Source organism: Delphinapterus leucas, chromosome 7 (genome assembly GCF_059928025.1).
Source record: "Delphinapterus leucas isolate spDelLeu-1000000601 "Yukka" chromosome 7, BTC_Dleu_Yukka2, whole genome shotgun sequence".
NCBI classification, from domain to species: domain Eukaryota; kingdom Metazoa; phylum Chordata; class Mammalia; order Artiodactyla; family Monodontidae; genus Delphinapterus; species Delphinapterus leucas.
In genome coordinates, this window is record NC_143135.1 from 39,644,748 (window position 1) to 39,660,500 (window position 15,753).

At 35.1% G+C, this 15,753-nt stretch overlaps 1 protein-coding gene across 22 annotated transcripts in view; it reads left to right on the plus strand.

Annotated features, from left to right (window-relative positions):
• SOX6 (SRY-box transcription factor 6) overlaps window positions 1-15,753 on the plus strand; it is a 620,530-nt gene that overhangs the window by 585,308 nt on the left and 19,469 nt on the right. The window lies entirely within an intron of this gene.

Genomic DNA, 15,753 nt, shown 5'->3' on the forward strand with positions numbered 1-15,753 from the left:
TGGCTGTCTTTTCATATTACATCATGGGAGAGCTGAGTAGGTGTTAGGAGGGTTTTTATTCAAGTCATTTTAAAAATACCTCTTTTCCTCCTGGGTATAATACTCATTTACGTATGATTTCACTTTGTCTGCTGTGACTGTTCGATGCCTTACGGATCAGTCTTGTACTTTTGCCTCTCACTAGAGGAGAGTGATCTTTTTAAAATGATTTTGTTCAGTGGATATTTACCCTTAGACATGATGTCCCAAATTAGGTCATGGTACCAGAGGGAAGAGATTGTGTAAGAACCCATCAATATTTGCATTATACTGTAAACTGTTAAATTTAGGAATAGGCTGTAACAAGTAATTCTGAACTAAAACTTAATATCCCAAGTCACAGCCCTGGAGAGAAGAATTTCACAAACAGTATATTCAGTCATTTACAATTTTTACTAAAAATAAAAATTGCACCTTACTGGCTTATGTATATTTACTTTCATGGCAGAGAAATCACTTCATGCTTCTTCAATATACGCTGACTTTTCACTAGGAAGGTTGATCCTGCGTGAGGACAAAATGAAAAATGGTAAGAGCAGCTACTCCATGCTGCAGAGTCACAGAACTGCTGGTAGAGCAGAAAGGAAAAACAATTGTCAGATGTCCCTGAAACTTCCCTGTCCTATATTTATTATACAGTCAGTAATCCTAATTCTTTGTTATTCCAGTGAGTCCTTTATAAAAAGCTGATCTATATATTCTCAAGATAATGGTTTCTTCTTTTTTTTTCCTTTTTTTCTGGCTTGGACTGAGCAGCATAGTCTGGTTACAGGCCCCACAGGTGGGAACTGGGGAGGCGTGAGATGGTCTTTTTGATTGTGTCTTAATGCATATTCTATACATTTTAGTTAGTTCTATATCATAGGGACACTCTTGAAATATATTTTTAGCTTTGGGTCAGAAAAGAGGCTCCATTAAGTAGTAAATTGCACTCTCCAGCTAAGGGCTCATTTTATAACTATGCTGAAGGACAGGACTGTGCAGTATAGGGAGTATCACCCAGGTATGGGGAAAGACTAGAAAGGGAACAAATATGACTTAAGCACCTGCTTGTTCTTGGTACTGGAATAGACATTCTACAACTTCTACTGCCATTACTACTGCTACTATTTCTAAAGGCAGCTACTGTTCAGTGAGTGGGTACTGGGTTCCAGTCACTGCTGGGACATTTATGTTCCCACTTAATCCTCACAAGGATCCAGACAAGCAGAAATTATTAGCTCTCTTTTATAAGGAGATGAAACTGTAGTTTAGAGAAGGGAAATAATTTACCAAAGGTTACTTAGGAAAGATCAAATCAAAATTCAAAGCCACATCTGTCTGTCTACATAGCATCTGAGCCACACTGACTCCCATTTTTCTCCAAGATGAGCTGATTCAGTTGGTTGCCTTTGTTGAAGTAGTTTTTTCCTGTTGGTTTTCATTAAAAAGTAGAAAAATTTAATGAGAAATAGAAACCTGTGAAAGTTTTTTTTTTTTTCAATCTTTCAAACCACACAAATATTAAATACCTTTCAAATACTTTCACCAGATTCTCAGGGCAAAGAAGTTTTGATATACTACAAAATTGAGTTGATTACCCCAAATGCTTGTGCCCTCTCCTTCTAATACTGTGTATTTCCATATCCCTAACCTTAAAAAAATTAGTTTCTACTGCACCTGTGATCTGCGTCTCTCATTCTAGTAAAAGGCAGATTCCCTGGGACAAATGAAATGAAGAAGAATGACCAACTAAATTAATTTTGTTAAGAGTTTTTAATCTAAGTCTGGATACCATTGAAACAATTCAGCTGACCATTTTAGAAATTTACTTTGATGGCAAGTGTGAGACTTTGGGAATAGTTACATTTGAGTTCATTGTGATTTTGCCATTTACTAACTATGAGATTTTGGCACTTTAACTTCTCTAACCTCAGACGTGGATTAGATGATCTTTAATATCCCTCTCATGTTAAAATTCTCTAATTCTATGAGCATGTTTTATCCATTTCATATTGACTCTATCGGGAAGGTCCCATCATATGCCTATTTGAATATATGCTTCAGTTGTATATATTTACACAAACCCGACAGCATTAGAATAGCTTTCAGATTTAATATTTCCAAAAAGCTCTGACATGCCTTATCATCCTTTCAGGATTTCCCCGGAAGTGGGAGGCCAGGATTTCAGATTTGTACAGTGTGGAAAGTCAATAAAAGAATTAAGATTAGAACCAATGATCTCTGACTTCCAAACAGCTGTGGGTACATTTTCCCATTAAAGCCATTTTTATTTTATAGAGGGTTCAACTAAGGCAAAGTACTTAACAGAATATAAGAAATAAATGGGATTTATACAAAATCTGATTTCAGAAAATCCCAGGTTCTAATGCAACATGTAGACATCTGAATCTCACTCTAAAATTTTCACTGTCGAAGATGTCAAATGCTCTCTGCTATGACATTTGAGTACTTACCTTATGCCAGCTTATGCACCAGACCCTAGCAAAGCAGTTATGACTAAGACACAGCGTTGTTCCTGCCCTTTTAAGGTGCATAGTCTAGTGAAGAAGGTGGGCAGATACAATTGGCAATTTGGATAAAATATAGTAAATGTAAGATAGAGGCAGGCACAGGGTGCTGTGGGAGCCTAAAATACTTAGCCCAACCTGACGAACTGGGTAAGACTGTCTGGGTCAGATGATCCCTGATATGAGTCAAAGAATGAGTTGATTGCAAGATGGAGAGGAAATTCCAGGAAAAGGGAAAGCATGGACTCCTAGTATAAAGCAACATGGTATATAGAGAACCAGAAGTAGTTCAGTATTATAAAGCAAAAAAATTTCAAGTAGAGTAGCTAGAGATGAAACTGGAGACATAGTAGAGAGCCAGGTCATGGAGAGCCTTGAATACCATACTAAGGAGTTTGGACTTCATCTTTTGGGCATTAGGGAGCCACTGAAGACTTTAATATAGGAGTGCTCTGCTCAGAATTGCATTTGTGATGGATTACCCTGGCTGAAATTAGGAAGAGGTATTTAAGTAGAGACTGGGGACTCAAAATTGGAAATAAAAATCAGCTAGAAGGCTGGTATTTAAAATAGTCCACCAGAGAGAATGAGGCCAAGGCAATTGATGAGTGATAAGGGTGGAAATGAGAGGTTGGATTTAGTAGTATCTTTGTTAACTAATCTGAGATTTGCTTCATCTTGGTTTGTGCTTCTTAATTTCATGTAGAGTCTATGGTAGTATATTGAGTTGGATGAAGCTAGAAACTGCTGAGCAACATGAATTATTTAGTCTACCAGCTTTTCACCAGCCTCTGTATTCTCCAAGGGAATCTGCTTGAATCTGAGACCGGTTCTCCTGAAAACTTAGGGAGCCAGAACCTATTTTTGTCTTATTTCCTCCACAGTGGTCTCTGGTTCAAACTTAAATAATGCCTTTTTGCCTGGACTCAACAGCTTTTAAGCCCTGTCCTGTGCATACAAATAGCAAATAGATAATAAGTAGAGTATTTGATGTTCTGTGCTACTTTCAGGTCATTAAAATAAAGAATCACATAAGTTATCTCAGTTGCCCTAGGATCCTGTAGTTGAAATAAGATAAAGGGCTCTGTTAAGCTGTCTGTGTAAAGCAAATATAACTTGAGAATTAAAAAAAAAAAAGTAAACATGGGCACCAAAACTGCAAGCAGGAGACCCTTGAAAACACAGCCTGGTGTATCACTGGTTAGAATTTCCTTCATTTTGCAAAGCCACGAGCCACATGCATCAGCTCACCACAAAGTCATTAAGCCTTTTTAAGCTCAGATGAAAAACATTAACAAATACCACAAAAGGCTTTAGTATAGCCCCTTTGTTCACTCACATATGGCACTTTATAACTCCTGCGCCACTCTGGTCGTGGTGTTTGTTTAAGCTGCCTCCATCAGGCTGGTCCTGAAAGAACAAAAGACATCTTGAGCAATCCTAAGCAGGAAATGGGCTAATCTAAACATGGTTTGTGACACTTTAAGTAGAATAGAAAGGGGAGGGATTGATTAGTCATTAATGTCCAATTGGCTCCATATGGATGTTGCAATAATAAAGCCTTTTTTTCAGAGCAGTAGCAGAGTTATTGAATTAGAGGTTTATGTTTCCTCAGAGCTGACCTTAGGGAATTCCCTTTTGGTTCTTCTTGTTGATCTTTTAAAGAGAATGGAGTTTCCAATAGGAAAAAATAGAAGCCTTATCTACAATAGCACTTGCTCATAATCCTGCAACCAAGGAATGCATTAATTTAGCTTTGTTTTAATCCCTGCTGTAATTTCACTCCTTAGTGCTTTCTTTGCATGCTCTTGCATCTTTGGACCAATTAGATAGTGGCATGAACTTCATAACTGGTACCAAGGAATGGTGGGCTTTGAGATTCAGAGTTATTTCATGTCACTGAATAGTGCCTGGGGTAGCTTTGGTGTAGGAGAAATGCACTAGACTTAAAGTCAGAAGACCTAGGTTCTAGATCTGGCTTTGTTCCTTAGCAATATACTAGCAGCTGGTTATTTCAGAGGCTGGTAACTCACCTTCTCTGAGCCTTGGTTTTCTCATCTATAAAGTGAAGTGAATATATTTACCCTCTTACCCATTTCGAAGGATTGTAAGGAGGATTGAGATAATGTATTTCCTGAAAGCACTTTGTAAATGTTATTGTGGGTAAAATTCCTTAGTACACTTGGTGTTTCTATTCTGGAAACTGATCTCTGGTCTAGACTAGTGAAAAACATAAACTGTTCTTTAAAATAATTACTTTGGTACTCTAATTAGTGAAATGTCTGTTTCCAAATTGTCCAGCGGAATTTTTTCTTTATGTGTACACTACATATGTTTATATCTTTATCTCTATCTATCATCTATCTATCTAATTTATTCAGTAAATTTCTTGGTATAGGTAAGTTCAATACTTGAGGTAAGTAGGGCATTTGAGGTAGGTAGGGATTAAAGAAGCTTAAAATGAAAATAAGGAAATGAAAATTTTCCTATGGCTTTCCCCTGCATTGGTCAAATGAAGAATTAACACTTTAATCAAAGTACCACAGGTTATTCATCTTTTGTTCCTGTACCTCTGGTTCCTTATTTTTCTTCTGAACCGACCTCTAGTTCAGAAGAACTATGCATCCATATTTTGCTTTTGCCGTCTTTAAATCATGACACCCATCAGTAAGTCATTCTTTGCTAACCTATCTAGCTAATCCTCTATAAAAGACTCAGAGCTCAAACCATACTCTTCCACTGCTGGCATCCCTCCTTCTCTGAAGATGAACACATCAGTTCTCTAATGATTAAGGTTTTCGCTCAGCCACGGAATGTATTACTGCCAAGTAAACCACTAGGATAGCCAAATCATCCATCTCTTTTATTTTCCAATAAGAAATCAAATTTGAATTTCAAGTAGCCTTCTTATAATGAAAGTAAGTTCACATTCTGGCAGTAAGTTGGAGTGCAAGGTTAGCAGAACTTCCATAATCATAGACAGACAGCTGTCAGCCATCCCTACAACATAGTGAATTAGACCTCTACAATATTAAGATACATTTGGTGGAATAAACTTGGTGAAAAAAATCCAACCTATGTCATATTAATAACTTCCTCCTTTCCTAATTCTTCATGTCTGCTTCTAATGTTCCTTCATCTTCTACATTTTTGTTTCTGATGCACTCATGATCATTTTCTCTGTTAACTCAGATGTGTCATGTAACTCTTTCAAAATCCCACAGGAGAAAATTAACTATTCTGTTGATAGACTAAAGTAGTCTAAAATAGTGTGATTGTCAAGGACCCGATGATGTATATTATATTTGTCTCTTTTTATTAGTAAGCAACCAATTGTAGCATTTTTTCCCCTTTTAATAATTCTTTTTGCTAAATGACTCTTTTTTTTTTTTTTTGAGTTCACAATGGCCTGGATATGCCACACACTCAGGTTTACAGAGAAAAGAATCTTTCAGAAAAATATCACTTACATTCGTTTGTTTGGTTTTCTGTTTTACTTTGGTACTTTTGTTTTTACCTTTTTTGAACGAAGCACTGAAATAGTTTTATTTTGGATAGTATCCCATTGTATGTATATACCACAGTTTGTCCATTTTCCAGTTATTTTCAGCCTTTGGTTATTCTGAATAAAAGTGCTATTATATTCTGAAAAGTTCTCATTTGTTTTGGTTAAGTATTTAGGAATGGAATTGCAGGTCATCGATGAATGTATATTTTACTTTAAAAGAAACTGCCACGCTGTTTTCCAAAATGGTTATGCCACTTTACACTTCTACTATCAATATGTTTGAGTTCCAGTTGCTCCATATCCTTGCCAACATTTAGTGTTGTAATCCATTCTAGTGGATGCAAAATGGTATGTGGCTTTAATTGCCTTTTCCCGATGACTAATGACATGGAATGCCTTTTCATGTGCTCAATGGCCATAACTGTATCTTCTTCTGTAAAGTTTTTTTTATGAGTCTTTTTGCCTATTTTAAAATTAGATTGTTTACTTTTTGTTTTTGGTAAAAGTTCTTTATATATTCTTGATACAAGTCTTGTCAGACGTGTATTTTTCCCCAGTCTGGGCCTTAACATTTCATTTTCTTAATAATCACTTTTGATAAACGGAGTCTTAATTTTGATAAAGTTCAAATTATTATTTTTCTTGTATATTTAGTGCTTTATCTGCCATATCTAAGAATCTTTGCTTACTACAAGGTCACTAAAATATTCTCCAAGATATTCCTTGAGGAGTGTTATAGTTTTTGTTTTTGTTTCAAATCATGATTCATCTCAATTAATTGTTGGGTGTAATGTGTGGTAAGAGGTCAAAGTTTTCTTTTTTCCCCATATTTGTCCACTTGTTCTAGCACTGTTTGTTGAAAAAAAAAGATCATTTTTAACAGCTTAGGTCTTTATTGAAAATTGACCATATATGTGAGGAAGATTTAATTCTAGACTGTCTATTCTGTTCCACTGATCTATTTGTCTATTCTTTTTTAAAATTTTTATTGGAGTATAGTTGCTTTACAATGTTGTGTTAGTTTCTACTGTACAGCAAAGTGAATCAGCTATACGTATACATATATCCCCTCTTTTTTGGATTTCCTTCCCATTTAGGTCACCACAGAGTATTGAGTAGAGTTCCCTGTGCTATGCAGTAGGTTCTCATTAGTTATCTGTTTTATACATAGTGTATATGTGTATATACATATATATCGATAGTGTATATATGTCAATCCCAATCTCCCAATTCATCCCACTCCCCCCCCTTTCCCCCTTGGTATCCATACGTTTGTTCTCTATGTCCGTGTCTCTATTTCTGCTTTGTAAATACGATCGTGCATTCCAATTTTTTCAGATTCCACATATATGCGTTAATATAATACATTTGTTTATTCTTTTAACAATCCCACACTGTCTTTATTACTCTAGTTTTTACAATGTCACAAGGTATTTTTTACTGTAAGTCTTGAAATCAGGTAGTTTGAATCCTCCAACTTTCTTCAAGTTTGTTTTGGATGTTTTTACTGCTTTATTTTTCATATAGTTTTAAAAATCATCTTGTCAATTTCTAAAAACAGTCTTTTGCAATTTTAATAGGATTGGGTTGAATCTATAGATAAATTTGGAAAGAATTGACATCTTAACAATATTGAGTCTTCAGATCCATGAACATAGTGTATTCCTCCATTTATTTAGGTTTACTTTATTGAACTCACAAATGTTATATTGTTTTCAGTGTAGAGGTCTTGCACACTTTTTTGGTTAAATTTATTCCTAAGAATTTTATTTTCTGATGCTATTATGAATGTAAACTTAAGAAATTATTTTTTAAATCGCTGCTAGTATATAGAAGTACAGTTGATTTTTATATTTTTATATTGTATATTGCAATAATGGTAAATTTACTTTTTAGTTCTAGTAATTATTTTGCAGATTTCTTAGGATTTTCTATGTAAACAATTATATTATCTATGAATACACATAACATTACTTATTCTTTTCCATTTTGCCTGCTTTTTATTTCTTTACCTGCAGAAGAATGTTGATTAATAGTGGTAAGAGTGGACATCCCTTGCCTTGCTCTTCATCTTGGAGGAAAGTGTTCAGTAGTTCACTATTAAGTGTGATATCCTATGGGTTTTCCTTAAAAGTTCTTTATCAGACTGAGGAAATTCCTATCTATTATTAGTTTCCTGAGAGTTTTTATCATGAATGGGTATTGCATTTTGTCAAAACCATCTTCTGAATCTATTGTGATGATCATGTTTTTTCCCCTTTGTTTTGTTAAATTACATTGCCTGATTTCAAATATTAAATTACTATTACATTTTAACTTAATTTATCCCGAGATAAATCATACTTGGTCATGTTTTATTATCCATTTTACGTATTACTGGGTTTAATTTGCTAATATTTTATTAAGGATTTTTGCACTTACGTTCAAATCTCTGTCAGGGTATGATGTTACTTCATATAATGAATTTGGGAAGTATTCTTTCTTCCTCTACTTTCTTAGTTTGTGTAAGACTACTATTAGTTTTTCCTTAAATGTTTGGAAGAATTTACCAGTGAAACCATTTGAGATTGGAGTTTCCTTTGTGGGAAGGTTGTTGGCTATAAATTGAATTTCTTTATTAGCTATAGGAGTATTCAGACTTCTTATGTATTCTTGAGTGAATTTTAGCAGTTTGTGTCCTTCAAGGAATTTGTTCTTTTCATCTAAGTTGTCAAATTTATTGGAATTAAGTTATTCACAGTATTTGCTTTCTATCCTTTTAAAGTGAATAGTATCTATAGTGATATCCCCTCTTTCAATCCAAATATTGGTATTTTTGTTTTCCCTTTTTGTAGATCAGTCTCACTAGGGGTTTATCAATTTTATTGATCTTTTCAAATTACCAATGTTTGGCTTTGTAAATTGTTTCCTATTCATTGATTTCTACTCTTTATCCATTCTGAAAATCTCCAATTTTAACTGGATTATTTAATTCATTTATATTTAATGTAATTATTAATTTTGATGGGATTAAGTCTTGCAATTTGCTATTTTTCTATTTGTTCCCTCAGTTTTTGGCTTTCTGTTATTACTTTTTTTCCTTTTGCTTAATTGAATCCTTTTTCTAAGCTACTATTATGAAAACTTTTTTTTTTTTTTTAGGGCAGTTTAAGTTTCACAGTAAAACTGAGGGAAAGATAGAGATTTCCCATATACTCCCTGCCTTCACACATGCATAGCCTCTCCCATCATCAACATCCCACCAGAGTGGTACACTTGTTATAATTGATGAACCTATGTTGACACATCATAACCACTCCAAATCCATCATTTATATTAGGGTTCATTCTTGATGTTGTACGTTCCTTGGGTTTGGACAAATGTAGAACATGTATCTATCATTATGGTATACAGAGTATTTTCATTGTCCCCAAAATCCTCTGTGTTCACCTATTCATCTCTCCCTCCCCTTTACAACCACTGATCTTTTTACTGTTTCCTTCTGAATCCTCTTTTTAGTCTTCCATTTGAATTACTCTACTGGTGTTTTATCTATACCTCTTTGTATTTTTTTAAAAATTGTTTTTTCTAGATTCGCTGTTCATTCTTAATTTGAATATCCTTACAGTTAAAATTATACTACTACTCAAGCAACATTTAACATTTACTACCTTTGTCCTTTGTGCCAGCTATTTTTCTCACGTGTTTTACCTCTTCATATATTATAAATCCCACGATGCAATGTTGTATTTTGTATTAAATAGTTCCTTGTCTTTTAAAAACATTAAACAATCAGCCGTTTATTATGAAATCCAGAGAAGAAAAACAATTTCTTAATTTAGTCACATATTTATCATTTTCACTGCTCTTCTTTTCTTCCTATATATCTAAGTTTCCATCAGATGTTATTTCTCTTCATCTTGAATAATTTCCTTGAATGTCTCTTTTAGTCTGGGTCTGCAGGTAATGCCTTCTCTCAGCTTTTGTCTGAAAATGTATTTTACATTCATTTTTGAAGCATATGTTCATTGGATAAGACTACGTTGATTTTTTTTCTTTTAGCAGTCTAATGATATTCCATAGGCTTCCAGTCTTCATTGTTTCTAATGAATAATCAGCCATAATTTGCATTATTGTTTCATTGTATATATTATGTGTCCTTTTTCTCTGGCATTTTCCCTTTGTCTTTGGTTTTCAGCAGTTCGACTAGTGTTTAGGTATGGTTTTCTTTGTATTTATTCTGCCTGCATTTGTCTGAATGTCTTGAACCTACAAGGTGATTTTTCTCACCAGATTCGGGTAATTTTCAGCCCGTGTTTCTTCAGATAGTTTTCAGTCATGATTCTCTCTCCTCTCTTTCTAGAACTCCAGTTACACTTAGGACATTATATCGTTTTACGTATTGCAAAGTCTCTGCCTACTTTTTCAGCTTTTTTTCTTTCTGTTTTTGAGACTAGCTAATTTCTTTTGATGTATTTTTAAGGTCACTGACCCTTTATTCTGCACTTGAAAATGCTATGAAGTCCATTCAGTGTATTTTCATCTCAAATACGTCTTTCAGTTCTAGAATTTCCATGTTTCATTTCTCTGCTGAGTTCCCCCATTTATGCATTAATTATGATATTCTTTTCCTTTGTATCCTTGAACATATTTTTAATGGCTACTTTAAAGTCCTTGTTTGCTAATTACACTGTTTGAGCCATTGCAGTTTCTTTCTGTTGATATTTTTTTTCGGGGGGGGGGTGTCTCTGGGTCACATTTTCCTGGTTCTTTGCACAACTAGTGTTTTTTTTTATTATACACTGTACAGTGTGGATTATAAATTGTAGAGACTCTGGCTTCTATTATCTTCCTCTGTTAAGAATGTTTATTTTTGTGCTAGGAGGCAGTTAAAATACTTGCTGGTCACATTGAACTTGTGGAGGCTTAGTTTTGCACTGTTACGTAGTGACTGTTTGAGTTTTGTCTTCAGTCCTAAGATGAATCCTTAGTCTTAGCATACAGTCTTTATTCCTAAAGAGTGGTCCCTCTGGGGTTTCAGTGGAAAGCCTGAATTTTTCATGAATACTTTCTAACTTTGTAGGATTCAAATCCAAATTCTGTTTCCCTTGCAGTGGGCATCAGCTGAAATTTCTGCTCAGAGTTTTCAGATATACAGCCCTGGTTTCCACCAGAATCACTGAAGTCATCCCTATACATGTGAAGTTCAGGTGTCAGGCACTCAGAAGCCTCAAACTGTCTCTTCTGATACATTAGGCCAAGTAAGACTGACTTTCTGTTTGCATTCTAGCCACTCCATGCTACTCAGACTGGGGAGTGTCTTCATGGAAAAACTATGAAAACAGGGGGTTTACTCAGTGACATTTCTTTCTTTCTAAGATTGAATCCTCTCCAGTTTCTTCTTAATTTTGGTAGATCTCAAGTACCTTCAACTGGTTTTTTTTTCATATTTTTTCCAGCAGTTATAATTATTATCCACTTGAAAGTTAGTCTGATATACGTTATTCTGCCATTACCAGAACTGGATCCCAGAAGAGAATCTTTTGTGCTATATTTTACTTATATTACATTCATTCTGTCTGACAAAATGTAAGTTTTAATGGGCCTGTGAGGAGGTATTTATTCACCTTATTTTTCTGTATTGTTTATTGCCAATTCGCTGGTAATCATTGAGACTATTCAGTGGTAATTTCTCATTTAGCTTCCATTTTGATCTCTTGTAGAACACATTTGTTCATGTCACTACCCTGCTTTTTTATAATAAAAACCTTAAAGACTTCTTGGCTTGGAAGTCAAGGTACTTAGCAATCTTGCCCCTACTTACTTTCCGAATTTAATCTCTTGGTATTCCCCTGTTTTTTTAAAAAAAACTCAAGCCATAGCCAGATTCTTTTTATTCCCTAAAACCCTCTGTGCTTTTGTTATAACTCTGTGCCTTTATATTCACACATTCTCCAACCTAGAATGCTTTCACAGTCATACCTGCTGGTAAATTCTTACTCTTCCTTTAAGATACTGCTCAAGCAGTACTTCCTCTCTGAAGCTTCTGCGTTATTCATATCTGTCCATTCCAACAACATTAATAGCTTCCCTTCTCTGCTTTCATAGTACCTTGAAATTACCCATGTTAGCACTTACACTGTTTTGTAATTTTCTATTTATGCATCTGTTTCCCACACTGGACCAAATTCCTTAAAAACAAGTCACATGTGTTATTTATCTTTGTATACTCCATCACAATGCTGGGTACATCTGAAATTTGTCAGAAGTGTTTGCTGAATTGATGCATAAATAAATGATTCCTAAGCACATTATAGAATTTGCTAGAGTTCCTCCTTAGGGAGAACTTTATATATGCACAAATCCACACAAAACGCTTACTCATTCACTCACATAACCCTTGGCATTTACCCAGAAAGGGGGCCTCTCTAGGATTAGTTCAGGACCATTGCCATAGGCTATGATGGTTAAACTGGCCTTCTTTCCAGACCACCTGGAAAAACTCAGTTTTCTGTATTCTCTTTCAATCGTCTAAATCACAGATCCCTAAGAAAGTTTTTGCCTTGGCAGTTTCTGTTGTTTCCTCATAGACTATCTTTTTTCATCTAACTGAAAGTTTGCCTTTACACAGACTGTGATATGGGAGATGAAGGATGAATTAAACTCAGGGAAATAGAGAGAGCAGGAATTCCTGGAGTAAAGGGGACCAGTGCTTTCCCTTGTTGCCTAGTGTGGTACTGTTGACCTTCCGTTATTTAGGAATGGTGTTGCTGGTAATTAAAGACTCTTAGGCCAGCTGGAAAGCAGTAGTCTCCAAGTATATAGCTGTAGGTCTAGGCTTCTTCCAACTGCTTTCCATGAGAAGACATATTATGAACATTTAACTCACAAATGATTCCTCTGCTATTAAAAGTAAAAGAATCTGCCTCTTAGAATTATGAGCAATTCTCTAGGATAACTCTGGATTCTGACACAGGGCATTGGCTACTTTAGAATGAATTGCCTCCCCCCCCCGCCCCTTTTTAACTTGATGTTATTTCTGAAAATAAATGAGCAGCATGAAGTCACATTTGATATGTAGATTCTTAAGTTAATTATAGCAGAAAGTCAATTTTAGGCTTCAAATATTCAGATTAATAGCATACCTTTTAAAAATAATTCTATATTATTATATAGAGTTTTCCTTATCTGTTTAAAAGGGATTTCCTAACATACAATCTCTTTTTAAATTTCTGAGTTTATACACATATATACAGGCATATGTATTTTTATTACTATAACAATAATTCCCTCACCAGTTTGTTTCATGAAGCAGTTTTGGGAAGTTAAGGGACACTTTCTAAATAACTCTTTTGATGTTAGGACCCCTTTATATTTTCTTAAAATTCTGACTCTGATCATATATCAGATCCAATTTAAAAGTAGTTTCAAAACTTTTGATCTCTCTGGATAAGTCTCTTCTTCTTCCTAAATCTTGGTTCATTAATACAACATTTCTAGTTTTAACTTGGAATGTCCCATTCATTTTGCAGTTGACTCTGCTTGGGAGAGAGAAAAGGAGACAAGAAAAAAAAGATGTGCATACACCCTGGTGTTTTCTATTTTCCCTTTCTTAATTCACATTTTTATACTATGTACTGTGCTTGAATTTCTCAATTTCTGGGTGTATTTCTTGTGAGAATAGAGATCTGCTGTGGAATTAATTCAGTGTCAGTCAGTGTCATGTAAATAATATGTACTATGGGAGGACAGACAAGGTCAGTGTAGGACAGTTGGTAGGGTGGGACCTGAACTCTATACCTTGGAGAGGGTGGAATTTAGTCAGGTAGAAGTGAGTAGGAAGGATATGTTAAGACTACAGTATGGAATGAGAGGGAGAGAGATTGGGTTAGGTTTGGACATGTCTGGGAGTATCAATTGGTATGGAGTAGAAGATCTACTAAAACCAGAGTCTAAAAATCTACGATGATCAGTCTGTAGGAGATTAAAACTGCCTGTTAACAATGAAATACATCTTGTAAGTGAATAAATAAATAGAAGCTGGCTATTTGGTGTTGCTAGAGTTGAAGAAAAGCTATGACAGTAAAAGCAGATCTCAAATGTTAATCACCTGTAGCATAGTAGTTAACTTAGAATAGTATTGAAATGTTTTTGCATCTGACAGTCTCCACAAGCCTGTCTCCTTTTATATGTATGCATGCAAGTATATAAATTGCTGAATTCATGTCAGTTGTAAAGTAATGGCACTGAGGGCATCATAAATTACTATGGTGATCCTCAGGAGAAGACACTGTCGTATCTGAATGAGTGTTTCACTTCCAGAGTAATGTATGCCTTCATCTGGCCCAGCAGTCAGCATATTGCCCTGTGTTGATGGATATTGTCAGCTGGAAGCTACACTACATTTCACTGCACAATAAACATGGCTGTCAAACCCATATAAAGTGAAACCAATTTATCCTGTATGGTCAGTGCATTTTAAATGAAATTAATGTACTGTGGGTATGGTGGCGAAAAGGTAGCATATTAGTTATGCATCTTGGGATCTGAGACTTTTCATGTAAGGGATCATTCTGTCTAGTCGGCCTAAAAGAAAGGCTGTTTATAAAATATTTTATTTTGCATGGTCTTCAGAAAGGGGCCCCTCTGCCCTTCTTCATGTTTAGAAAAAATTGACAGTATTAGCCAGTTCAGCCCTTTTATTCTGTCTTTTGTTTGCAATAAATGATGACCATATTTGCCAAATAATAGTGTACTTTAATGTTCTAATTTATTCCTAGCTCTGACACAAACAAATTTCTACTTCATCAAGGTAGCTAGAAATAGAGTAGAAGGGCAGAGATGGATTGGATCATGTTGTTCCTGTATAATCGCTCCACTGAGCTGAAAGGATTTACTTTTTCCAAAATGTAGAGATGTAGGTTTTAATGCATATTTTGCTTCTAAACTTTTGGGAGTAGGCTTTCCTGTTTATGCAGTAGAAGCCCTGGCTGAGGCCATCAGTCCAACTTTACATTTAACTGTAGGGGTTCTCAATCTATAGGGAGATATATAGTAGTTGCCACCTGCAAAGCACCCATCAGTGTATCATGCTGGTAGGGGGTATGAAAGCAAGCAAGAGCTATGTTCATTCATTGATTCATTTATTCAACCATTCATTAATTGAATGTATTTTACTAACTGAAACTCTGGATGCCATGTGCTTTATTGGAACCTAGGGATACAGCAGTGAAGGAGAACCAGTTCCTGCCATATCCTCAAGAAGGTTTCAATATAGTAGGTTACTATGGTCACTTCTTTGGAAACTATAAAATATCAGGAATTTAGACTTAGTTTCATAGGGGATGTTAAAGAACTACGCTCACACAGCAGAAAAATATATCAGGACCCTTGAAATGACTGCCTTTTAGTCTACTAGTTTTGCATATGAGTTGAAAACTGAACAGTCCTTTACTTAATAAGTATTTGAGTATCTATTACATGGAAAATCCTGGCGATACAAAAATGAGTGCAACATAAACACTAACTTTAGGGGTCTCATATTCCTGGGGATGGAATGGAAATATTAGAGAGAGATAGCCACATAAGCAAGTAATTTCTTTGGAGCATGTAACATTAAAAGAAAGAGGAATGAATGCATCCTGGGAGGCATCATTGCAAATGCCCTTCCTTTGGCTTGAATTACCCTTCCCATCGTCTTTACTGCCCCCCCCCATT